This window comes from Saccopteryx bilineata, chromosome 1, assembly GCF_036850765.1.
Source record: "Saccopteryx bilineata isolate mSacBil1 chromosome 1, mSacBil1_pri_phased_curated, whole genome shotgun sequence".
Taxonomy (NCBI): Eukaryota; Metazoa; Chordata; class Mammalia; order Chiroptera; family Emballonuridae; genus Saccopteryx; species Saccopteryx bilineata.
The window spans coordinates 272,050,980-272,064,230 of NC_089490.1; positions in this window are offsets into that span (position 1 = coordinate 272,050,980).

The window sequence follows — 13,251 nt, forward strand, 5'->3', positions numbered from 1 at the left end:
GACACTGTAGTGACTTTTATGGCACAAAAAGTTAATTCAATGTTCATAGATTTACCTCTTTGACATGTTATATTAATGGATGTGATTTTCTATTCTACCAAGTTCCTTCAGATCAGGGATCACATCTGATTTTATTGTGTCTTCCCTAAAAATACTAAGCACAGTTCTGGGCACTTAGGTTGAGAAAAAAAAATGTGTGGAATGATGTATAAAAATCACTTATGTGTTAAGACTGAATGAGGTGATAAGTTAGTGATATTTTTACTTAGAAATGAAATTGAAGGGGATGACATTGGTTATTAAGAATACATGAATCCTTTTAACACAGATAAAGGAGTATTGGCCTAATTAACTGTTAGAGTTAATAACAAGTTAGATAAAGTGGGGTGTAATAATACTTTGAATGTCAACAACATATTTATAAATATCGACATATGATGCACATATGAACATAAATATATATACATGTACATATGTTGTTAGGGAGCTAATCTAAAATATTAGCTCTAATTCAACTTGCAAAAGACTTATTTTTATGCTCTTTCTATACTGTTTGCATCTTAGTTCTGAAGGTAACTAGAATGTGGGGGCAGATTTATAATGATAATGATATAATTAACATTGGCATCACTCGTGCTCATGCCACACGCCTATTGCCCAGGGCTGTGGTTCTCAAACTTTTTGAAATGGGGGCACATTTAAAATCGTACAAACAATTGTAGGCGCACTATATATAAATTTCTGAGAAATATATTATAATAATTAAGTCAAATATTAAAGAAAAAATATAAAGACTAAGTGAACTTTTATGGCAAACAAAATTAATACGACAAAATTAAATTTATTCTGACATTAAAAAACATTTTTATGTTACATTTTTTTAGTTATGCTTTTTAGAATTTGTATAAAAGAGAGGTTAAAATTTTTTTAAAAACAGCCTGACCAGGCGGTGGCGCAATGGATAGAGTGTCGAACTGGGATGCCGAGGACCTAGGTTCAAGACCCCAAGGTCGCCAGTTTGAGCGCGGGTTCATCTGGTTTGAGCAAAAGCTCACCAGCTTGGACCCAAGGTCACTGGCTTGAGCAAGGGGTTACTCGGTCTGCTGAAGGCCTGAGGTCAAGGCACATAGGAGAAAGCAATCAATGAACAACTAATGTGTCGCAATGCGCAACGAAAAATTAATGATTGATACTTCTCATCTCTCTGTTCCTGTCTGTCTGTCCCTGTCTATCCCTCTTTCTGACTCTCTCTCTGTCTCTGTAAAAAAAAAAAAAAAAGTTCTCTTTTTACATATATAGATACATTCTTAGTAAGGTTTAGTAAATTCGGCAGTCCTGGCGCGAATGTGTTAAGTTTCTTCATTCTTGTGTTTATGAGAAACATGAAGCCTGATGTGTCCTAGTGATTTCTTCATTGTTTGGGCATATATTTGAAAGGCAAACTCTCATTTTCTCATCAATACATTGAAGAATTCCTCTCTTTTTACTCTTAATTGTGTTGAGTGCCAAAAACCTTCACCATACATATTATCTTAACTATATACCAAACAAAGGATAGAAGAAACTTGCCTCCAGTCTTTCCAGGGAACATGGGGGTAGTGTAAACAATCCTGCACCACAGCTTAACAGCCTTTTGCAACCTAATCATGCAAGTGAGGTAGTGAGGTGGGGGGTTGGGCAGACTGTCAGCTTATAGTCAATTCCCCACACCTCTGTTGCCCAATAATCTAAACTCCAAAAACCCTGTTGGTTTTTTGGTCCCCAACAGGCACATATTTCTCTGGAATACAATAGGGCACACCTAGAAATCTTCTACAGCACACCAGTGTGCCTTGGCACACACTTTGAGAACCACTGGCCCAGGGTGTCAATTGCATGGTGCATTTTTAGGCAGGTCTGGCTAGCACGGGCGGGGGAGCTTCATGGTCTGCTTTTTTTTTTTTTTTTGGCTGTTTTGATTTATGGGTGGCAGAATCGGAGCATACAGACTGATCTTGAGAAACTTAAGAAGCTGCTTGAGCTTTTGCCCAGAGTCATCCTCAGCTGAACCACACTTTGGTTCAAATCAGTTCATCGGTGTCCTTTACCACAGCTCGTTCCTCTCAGGCACGACGATTTGCTTGGGCTTTGTCCTGAATTGCATGCAGCCCCAAGAACATGTCGAGAGAGCTGATCGCTACAGTGGGATTCCTTCCCACAGAAGCAGCAAGGTGCGCAGGCCATGGGTTCCCAGTCCTGGGCTCAGTTTTTAGACACGAAATGATGCTCACTATCGGCCGCTGCCTGTTGCCTTGAGAATGCCAACTTGAGTGGAGTACTCCATGCCTCCCCAGTCTCCAGTGACAGCTTGTTTTGTTTTTTTCTTCTTGATTTTACTTCCTGTCATTGCATATATGTGCAGACTGGTGACACAGGCACGTTGACAAAAGAAATAAACCTGAGAAGCCCAACTCTGGCTTTGATAAAATGTTTCAGTTGCCCTGGGTAAGAACAGGCACGTTTTTCTCACAGCCCGTCCTGGGTAATGCTCTGGTCTGGGCCACCTCCTCAGTGCCCTGCAGAGCGGACACCGGACAGGGCTCTGGAGGCAAACCATGTGGTACTGGCTGCGTGGCACATGGTTTACTGGGTCACACCAAAAAACTCTGTTACTAGTACAACATGTCAAAATTAGTCACTTACGAATGTAAACAGCCCCAGAAACAGCGCTGAGCAGGCAGCCAGCCATCTGTTCTGAGCCTCGTCTGTGTCCTCACTGTGGGCAGCGATTTCCGCTCCCCTCCCCAGATAGGACCAGGCCGCCCTGGCTCTGATCAGCTGACTGTCCCCAAGTAGCACAAGTCTGTATGTCAACAGCTTGCTCTGCCTGCCATGGGGCTCAGAGCTCCAGGCTCTGCAGGAGCGGCGGCGGCAGCAGCTGGCAAGGTCCAGGACCCCTTTCAGCCCCACCTCTCTCTCTCTCTCTGTCTTTGCTGCAGATGTGAGAAGCAAACTGTCTTGCCATTATTGGGAAAAGCCCCCAGGGGTGTAGTGGTGAGTGTGTGTGTGTGTGCGTGCGTGTGTGTGTGTGTGTGTGTGTGTTCCTCCCTGGCCCCTGCACCCACTGCATTCCCATATAAATCTCCACAGTTGACTCTAGAGTCATCTTGCCTAACCCAGGTATAGGAGGGTTTTGGAGGGACAGTGAAACAATCCTGATTTTACTTAATCTGTGCCTGCTGTTGGAGAAAATTTTCCATTCAATTTCTCTGACCCATGAGCATGTTGTAAACTAGTCATTTTACATTCATACACTGCGGGATTCCTCCCAAATCTGGAATGGGAAGCCCGAATCCTACCACTCACAGCTGCCAGTGAAGTCAGGAGAAAATCTCCAAAGAGTCAAACCCATTTCAGTGATGAGTTAATGCGATTGAGTCAGTAAATTAGGAAAGTGGGCCATGGACTCCGTGGAGAGGATGCCTCTGTGTGTGATAATTTGGTGTTCAGCTTCCAGCAATTTTCATAAACTGGTTTGGATTCTACAGATCAACACGCCGGGGGGTTATAAGAATTGGGGGAATTATATACCCAGGAAGACATGTGGCCCATTGGATTTCTCCAGAGTTGAATCCTTTAGCATTTCAGTGATATCAAGGATAGTGTTACCAGGAGTGTGAGTGCCCTTTCTGGATACAATATAGCCAAGTCTATATGCTCAAGTAGCTCCCAGGGGATGCACCCTCTCCAAACTGTTCCTTGTCCACTTTACTCTGACAGCTGTTGTCACTCTCTCAGTTTTCCAGCCAAACTGAGAGGCCATCCTCACATCCTCTCTTGTATCCATTGCAAATACTGTTATATCCTTCCTGGAAAATGCACTGAGGCCAGACTCTTCTCCCCATCTGTCCTGCTGTGACCCTGGCATGAGTCTTCTTCCTTTTACCTGCACCGTCCCCAGCGCAGCCTCCTAGGTGGTCATCTGCTTCCCCTCTGAGGTCCTTCTCAACCTGGCAGAAACAAACCCTGCTCTTAAAGCATAAGGCAAACAAATAATGGCAGCCTCTGTTCACTCCACTCCCTCTCTGCTTGAAACTAACCCCAGTCCTAACCCTGATCCCTCCGAGCTCGTTCCTGTGTTCTCCCTACCTGAGCCATAGCCTCTGCCCTGCTCTTAACACTCGCCTGGTACACCTCACTTCAGATACTTTGCACTTGCTCTTTCTTCACCAGAAAGCTTGGTAATCTTCATGGCTGTTTCTTCACTTGCTGCAGATTTGTCCTTCAATGTCATCCTGTGTGTCCTGACATTGTTATCTCTGTCTCTACCTCCCCATCCCACCTCCACCCATTTTATTCTCCTGCTCTGTGTTAGCTAAGATTTAGCTGTGTCACTGTCTTTCTGTCCCACTCGATGTGAGTTAGGTAAGGACAGGCGTCTTTATATTTTACTTTACAGACTAGGTACCCATGTGGACTGAATAAATGAGACCCCTATTCACATAATGGAGCCCACTGCAATGTGAACCCTGCCAGCTGATGTCAACCACTCTCCACTGAAAAGATGTCCTCAGTCAATAACCAGGGAGCCAGCAAGGGATCATGGGACTGCATCTCACAGAGGTTTCCTTGTGAGGAGGGGTCAGGGCCTTGCTCTTACCTTTCAGGTCCTTGTGGGTTGAGATGACCTTATTGATTGAAAAGTTCAAGTGCAAGCAGAAGAAACGATAACAAATTGTGAGTAACCTTTCTGTAACATATGCCTCATGGAAGCTGCTTTATTACATGTTTTATCCTATGCTGTTGTATTAGGTGGGGGTTTAATTAGAGCTTGTGTATCTTAATTGCATTATGTAGAGATCTGAACATTCACATTGAGGCATTCACATGGTCTCCACCTCTGGAATTTCTCTACTTATTAACTGTTCATTTGTAATTATTCTTGCATTTGCATTGTGTACAGTATTTTTAAATTATGTTTAAAGTTTTACAAATACTATTAGATTTCATCTTTCCAAATTATCTGGTGAGTTGTAAACAAATACAAGATGTTGGGGTTAAACCTCATAGAGACCACACAGGCTTCTGCGTTGGGCAGCACATGAGATTGGTGCCATGCTGGGCCAGGCAGAGAGGATTGGAGAATAGATGCAAAGCCAAAAATAAATAAATAAGCAAACAAACAAGTAAATAAATAAGGTGCAAGACCAAGTGAAGGTGCTAGCTCTGGATCAGGACAGGGTTTAAGATGTGGCTCTGGGCTCAGACAGAGATGGCCCAGCCCCTTTAAGTCTTGTTTCAGCAAACACTGTGTGTAAAAGGCTGTCCAGTGGGGATGAAATGCCAGAGACTCCAAGGGCACTCAGCTATAAGGTTCCATCTTCCTCGAGGATCTTCTGGGCAACCACCCGTGCAAATTATCTTCCTATAGAGTAGCTCCTGAAATGTGTTGGCATCTTACTTTTGCCTAGGTCTACTCTGTTACACACGTTTTCCTGTTGATTTTATACTTTCACAATCTTTACTGACCTCTTGGAGATTCAAAATGTTGTAGAGATAAACATATACATTGACTGGTCCAACTCTTGTTATCCAGATTCTCAAAGTACTTACTTATTTAACTTAAAAAATTGAAAAGAAAAAAGAAAATGCATATGTGTATTGGTGTGGAGACTTATGCATGATGGTGTGTTAACTAAATAACTCATTTTAAATTTTATAAATTACAAGTGTTACATGGTCTCAGTGAAATCTTCCAAATGACAGGTGGGAAGCATAATTACTCTTGGGCTGGAAGGAACAATCTGAGGGGCAGTATCCAGGGCAGACTGAAACTAAGCAGTAATGGTGGAGGAAGATCAGTGAGTGACCAATGTCAATGGTCTGGGTGACAATGATGTGTATCCCAATAATGCAGTGCCATTGGTAAAGGACAAGTAATGTGGGAAGATTGACGTCACATTGTGGACATAATGGGTCCTGAACAGAGCATGTGCAGGTCATTTCTAATTTATTTATTTATTTATTTATTTTTATTCATATTTTTAGAGAGGGGAGGGAGAGAGAGAGAGAGGGAGGGAGGGAGGGAGGGAGGAGAGACAGAGAGAGAGAAGGGGAGGAGAAGCTGGAAGCATCAACTCCCATATGTGCCTTGACCAGGCAAGCCCAGGGTTTCGAACCGGCGACCTCAGCATTTCCAGGTCAACGTTTTATCCCCTGCACCACCACAGGTCAGGCTCAGATCATTTCTATAAACATAGATGATGCCTAGTTAGGAGGAGGCTGTGTTATCCCTGGTACTGCAGATGCCTCCTGCACCTACAGTGCCCTCATGCACATGCTCACTTAAGATGTCCTGCCTGGAAGTTCAGTTGCAAAAGCAGCTTCAAGATGTCTGTAACTGCTCTGGGGAGCTGAATGTTGCTAGTACTCTGGAAAAGGAATTACATTGGAAGAATAAACCTCATAGAATGTGTCTGTCCCAAACTGTCATGTGCCCTAGGATGGTATCACACAGAAAAACAAAATTAAGGGTTTCTAGGAGAAATGCAATTTTTTAGGAGAGATACAGAGACATTCTCCCACATGCACCCCAATCAGTATCCACCTAGCAACCCCCATCTGGGGCTGAAGCTCCCAACCCAGTTATTTTTAGTGCCTGAAGTGGAGGCTCCATGGAACCATCCTCAGCACCCAGGGCCAATGCACTTGAAACAATTGAGCCATGGTTGTGGGAGAGGAAAAAAGAGAAAGAAAAGGAAGGGGGCAGGGGGAGAAGCAGATGGTCGTCTCTCCTGTGTGCCCTGACCGGGAATCAAACCCAATAATGCTTCCACTCACCCGGTTAATGCTCTACCTCTGAGCTAACTGGCCAGGGAGAAATGCAAAATTTGACATTATTCAAATAAAACCTTCACATATTAAGCTAGGATTCCAGTGAAACAATGCCCTATCTCCCAAGACATTTTTCCCTTTGAAAGTTTTGTTTTTATTTTGTCTTTATTAGTACAAAGCTCCTGGTTCAACTATCATGTTAAATAATCAGTTGTTTTCATTACTATTATTGGGCAAAGAGTTCATCCTTTTCCTCTGCAGGATAATCAGGCATGTTTGGACCAGATGGGACCGGGTCAAAGAGTGTCCTTCAGCAGTTGCGATAAATCTGCTCATGAGCGTGTGTGTCTGGCCTCCTTCGTGTTGTGGTTAGTTGCCACTGCACATTTAATTTTTATAAAATTTATGGGACACTCAGAAAACCACATGTACTTCATTGAGTTTGCCCTTTGAAAAGGCAAATTTATGTCAATGAAGCAGCAATGGAACCACTCATGGCAGGCAGTGTGTCAAGAGGGATCTGTGTCTCTTCCAGCACTTGTCCATTCCTAGGACACATAACTGAGCCCAGAGGAAGGAAGGGAGAGGGGGACAGAGGCGGGGCTTCGGTCAGGGATGTTCTGTACTGTCAGGCCTCCACTACGGACCTTGGCAAAGACCAGTCACTGCAGATTCACACATCTCATTCGCCTTGAATGGAATTTTCTCAATGTTTTAAATGAAACCATCTAATTATTTCAAACTCTTAATATAATGGCTTTGACTTATCTCAGCCTTCACAGATTCTTCACAAAAAAGTTTTTTTAAAAAGTTCAAGTTTCTAGGGCATGTGTGTGACCTTGTGTAATGAATGGAGGCTTCTACATTCCAGCGTATCTGGGTGTAGCTTTGTCCTGTGAGTCAACTCTGAGTGGGCAGAGCCCCTTAGTGGGAGAGGAAGGGAAGGAGGAGGAAGAGAAAAAGGAGAAGAAGTTTGTTTCCTTGGCTTCATCAGGGACTGACAAACTGGAACTCTAGAAAGCCATCATCAGCTCCCGTCCTGTGGCCACCTGTGTCACTGGGCTGGGAGAGCCATCTGGGAGCAATGCCTGCTGGCCTGCTCAGGCCAATTTCAGTGCTCTGGGACCCTAATCTGGATTATCTAAATTTCATTATGTTTATAATCTGTAAAATGTAATTATTTCTATTTACTAAGCATAGCACACAGGGTTAGGGTGAGGAGTGATACAATATGCAAGCACTTAAACTTGGACAGCATTATGTAAATAGAAGAATGATCAGGCACTCGTTTACATATTTACAATTTCACAACCCTACAAAATAATCTGCAATCCAGTGGAATCGTTCAGATAACAAAACCCAGGCCTGCGCTCAGCTCAGAAATGGACCCGTGTAAGTGTCTGATCTCCTATTTCTGTGTGTAGTCAGAGAAGGACAGATGCAGTAGCAAAGGATTAGCTGTTAGAATAATTATGTTAAATAAGACACAAATGGGCTCCAGCTCCATCTCCAGTTGGATTCGCACATGAATTCTCAGAGGGGGTCCTGCTTACACATAATTGTGCCTTAGAGCTACACACAGGAAGGCTCTATTTGATCAACTTGCTGGAAGATTTGAAAGGTAACCCCGCTCACTCCAACTGCTTTTCTAAATATAACATCCTCAGGGGCAACCATCCTTCCAGAGGCAAAATATTAAAGGAAAAGAAGAAATAAGCAGAGAGTAAACAAAATCTTGCTCCCACCCCCACATAGTCCCACATATGTTTTTTTCCAGTGATATTGGAATATCAACCCCTTTCCACACACACACACATCTTTTTCTGTTCTTTATAACTGTGCATCTATAGTATCTATAAATCAGATATGTTGATCCCAACATACTTGAACTTTTAACAAGAAATTAAATGGCTTTCAATGTTTTTGTAGGAGTTGTGCCCTGCCCAAAGACATGTCGGAGCCAGGGACCCCTTACCTGAACTGACTGAGGTAGGTTTAGGTTGACAGACTGCTGCATCTCCCCAGCCCTCAGCTTCCTTCACACGATCCGCCTGGGAGCTTTGGCCGTGCCTTTCAACCAGCCTTGAACACCGGCCAGCCCGAGAGCAAGCAGCTTAGACCAGTTAACAAAGTGGCCAATTTGGCTTGGCTCTCACAAGACGGTGTTTGGCCGGAGAGTAAGGCTATTTTTGAGAATAAATGTTTTAGTAAGAACAAGTCTCTGATGCCACAGGCCTCCCATCTAAGCCTGGGACTGGGCTTTGTCCACGTTCCTTCTCTGTCTGCTCTGGGGAGAGCAGAGCTCACAGTCTCCAGGCTAGAGACACCACCCGGCTCACCCTCTCACTCTCCCTTCACCATCTCCCCTGAGGTATCCAAAATAATCTTGCCCAAGTCTTGATTTCCACTGATCCAGTCTCCCACCCCAGGAAGCCTTGAAAGTCAGTCTCCCTGAATTCTTCTTAGTTACCCTTATTACCTTTGAACCCTCAGGCCTGTGCCCACTTCATCCATTTCCCTCATCCCCACCCCCCATTGCAGCCCCCATCAGCATCACCTGTGTTGTCCTAGTGTTAGGATCACCTGAGCCACCCTTCTCTTATGCCATGTCCCCCACACTGCATTCCAGCCACTTTAGTTTAATGATTCCAAATCAAGCCTAGCTCCTCTTGGGATAGAAATGCTCAGTCCAGCTTCTGTCACTCTAGTGACCCTTCTGCTTCCTGCTCAGCTCTAGCTGAGTGGGTCTGGTCCCCGTCCCCATGCTCTTACCTCCCTGACCTCCTGCCTCCTTGCATCTTTGAAGCAGCTTCAACATCTCAGCTTTACAACACCCCAGCAGCATGTGCACAGAATGCCTATTTTGTACAACTGTGGCTTTCAGACTTGTTCTCCAAGGACCATGGGTTAGCCACTGGGATGCTTAGAATTTCTTTACATGTGGATGGCTGAAGTATACTCCCCAAGATACCTATGTGCTAATATGACTATGTTACTTTTTTATGGCAGAAAAACACACCAAACTATAGAGGATATTTGAGTTAAATATTTTGAGATATGGAGATCATCCTTAATGTTCGAGAGTGCTCTGAGCAAATATTGGGCCCCATGACAGTGGGGTCAGAATTACCCAGTTAAAATATGAGGCTGGAAACAGTTGCAGACAGAAGATACCACCTCACAGGCTTTGAAGATGAAAGGTGAAACCACTAGTCAAGAAATGCAGACGGCCCCAAAAAGCTGTAAAAGTCAGGACAGATTCTCCTGGAAGCTGCGAGAAGAAAGCAACCTCATGACACCTGTTCGACTTCTGATTTCCAAAGCCAAGAAAGAATGGATTTGTGTTGTTATGCCACGAAATCTGTGAATCTGTGACAGCAGCAATAGATATCATCTACATCTACATCAAGGATGACAACCTGCTCTGGTCACCCGTGAGGATGAGGTGATGAGTGGCTTAGAAGAGCTGGTGGTTATTAGCTGTCAGGGCCAGCTGTCCTTTCAGGCCACTCTGACTCAAACAACATGCAACAATTGTATCGGAATATTGGAAAACCTTGTCTCTTCCTCCATCATTGTGGGTTTGAGGGATACCTCTATTTCATGTAGAAAGGGCATTCATCAAATTAACTGGACACATTGAAAGAGAGATATGAAGGTCTGTGGCCCCTGCATGGATGTAAATATTTGCTACTTCCTAGGGTCTTATCCACAGCCTTGAGTTTGCGGGAACATCAGGTGTTGTCCCTATAAGTCAAGTGCAAGGGTCTAATGCCTGACTTTTTTCTGACCTTGTCCAAGAAGCATCTGTAAACCCAGGAAGCTATGCAGGACATGGTGGGTTTCTCAAGGACATCACTGCAGGTTGGTGGAAAGAGCTGGTCCCAAAGCTGCCACTGTCACAGAAGAGGTCCCCCGTCCCAAGGATGTGGGATGTGTGGGCCACCGTCCATCAGACAGTCAGCTGTGGTCTACTTTAGCTGGAACAGGCCGAGATTTAGTGGGGTGTTTAAAAAATTGTACCTCAGGTCCAACCACCTGCTTGGTGACTACAGTGCCATATACAATATATGATATAGAACATACACTATTAAGATATAATATATTGCATCTTACATAATATACATTATAGACCACATAATCTGTGTTATATGATACACTGGTCACAAAAAATAGGGGATATTTTACAGCTTCGTATTCATTTTGAAATATTTCCTAGTTTTTGTGAGTAGTATATAATGTATATTATAATAAATTGTATAACATACAATAGATAAGAGATTACATCAAATATAATGCCATATGTATGTATACAATTTCAGCAATTTTTTTTCTGGGCCTCGATCAGAAGGACTTGGGCCCCCCACGAGCAGCGCTGGGGAGTGGGTCTTCTGTACGCCACATTTCCTGTGCCCCACTGTGGGGCGGGGATTAATTTCAGCAATTTTTAATACAATTCCTGTCACCTCATTTTGATCTGAAAATCTTTTATTTTGGTTGTGAATCATGAAAGACTACTAATTACAGATTATTTTTTCAAAATTTGGTTGTATAAAATCACTACAGAATTTTAAAGTACATATAATTTGTATTTTACAGGACATGGATGTATTTGTTGGAGAACACTGCATTTGGCCATTCTCTTTGAATCAGTGTGCTTCCGGTTGCAGCAGTGCTGCCCTGCACAGATATTACACGGCTCCTGTGATTCTATCCCGCTTTTCTCTCTGATCAGATACAGTGGGCAGTGACAGCAAATTTGAACACATGTTTCTCCTGTAGATTTTGACAGAGTGCTGTTATTTCCTGTATAGGAACAGTCCAATTTCCTGCTCCCCGTTTCAGTGTCTTGTGCAAGGATCCGGGATAAAATCTCCCGGCCACCCTGAGTGTGGTTTGAACTCTGATGATGGCTGATGAAGGAAGTGATTGAATCCATTCTTTCCACCTACATGTAATGTTCGAATGATTACTCATCTCTCTGTTCATAAAGCTTATATTGCCAGCTCAGTGTGGAAATACAGAAATCTAATTAAAACCTTCTACTGTCTTTAACACTCTATTGCCAAGCAAGGTTACTTTTCCAGAACACCTGCTCTGGCCCATCTTTGTCCATCAGCTAATGGTAGTGGTGGGATTCAAATTTAACAACCAGTTCTCAGCCCTAATGACCGTTTTAAGTATAAAAAAAACGATATACTGGTACTTTATTATTTCATACATTTAATACTTAAGAACAATAAAAGAGGTACACAAAACTAGATTATGTTATAAGAAAGTTTTAAAATATTAATAAAAAATATTAAATAATACCTGACAAAAAGCAGTAAAACTGTTAAGATATTTTCATCTTGTTTTTTGATTGGTGTTCTCACTTGCAATTTTTTTCACCTATAGATGGAATAAACATTACTACAGATGCTTAGAATATGCTGTTGCACAGATGAACGTTAAAAAAAAAAAGTTAAGGAATGTGAATTTGTGATTTTCACACTGGGCGGCTGCCCAGGAGACCACCTTAGAGAGAACCCTGATTACAAGTGCCATTTTAACAACGATTTCTGAACTCAACAAAAAATTAGGTATCAGTTCTATGGAAGGTTCTACGGAACTGGCGCAAACGAGCTGAATCCCACCACTGGCTAATGGGTAGGGTTGATTGATGGTGGTGGGTGTTCTGGAAGGAGCCTAGGCACATGAGCGGCATCTGACAAGTGTGGAGGCTGAATCTGCGTGGTTGCCGGTGGCTCCACATGTGCTCTGCCACCCAGACCTCCAGCCTTGCTGGTTATACCTCTTGTGTCCAGACAGCGACTGAGACCAGGAGCTTCTGCACTGTGGCCAATCAGCAGTTTATAAACTCTGGTGTTTTCCCCAGGAACGGTCATCTTCTGTAAAATGTCAGAGAAAGCTATAAAACATTCTTTGAACTTCCCTGGGAATGTCTTGTCACTGAGTTTAGGTAAAGCCTTCCCAGTCCTGTACTAACTGGGTATAAAATTCCCAACTTCATTCCTAGTAGAAGTATTTTCATTTCTTTTGATTTGAAGACTGTCTTCTTTTTTTCTTTATTTTTAAGTCAGTAGTTGCTTCTCAGTATAATTCTGTTCATTGTGAAGATGGCCAACCTGAACACGGTAAGCAATCCCACAAGTCTGAGGTTGTCGCTCACCCGCAGGATGCCTGGAGCAGGAGAGAAGCTGGGAATCCAGACAGTGACCAACAACAGCAACCAACAAAAGTGGAGCTGGCATTCGTTGACTGGTGTCCTGTGACCCAGGGTGGGTCTCACCTAAGTAAGTGTGACCCTGAGTTAGGTGGACACATCCACAGACCCAATGTCATGAACACCCAAGACATACATTTTTAGGGAAATTGTTCTCAGCAACCTTGGAGTGTTGCTATCTTCACTCATTAACAAACTAGTGACAACCTTAT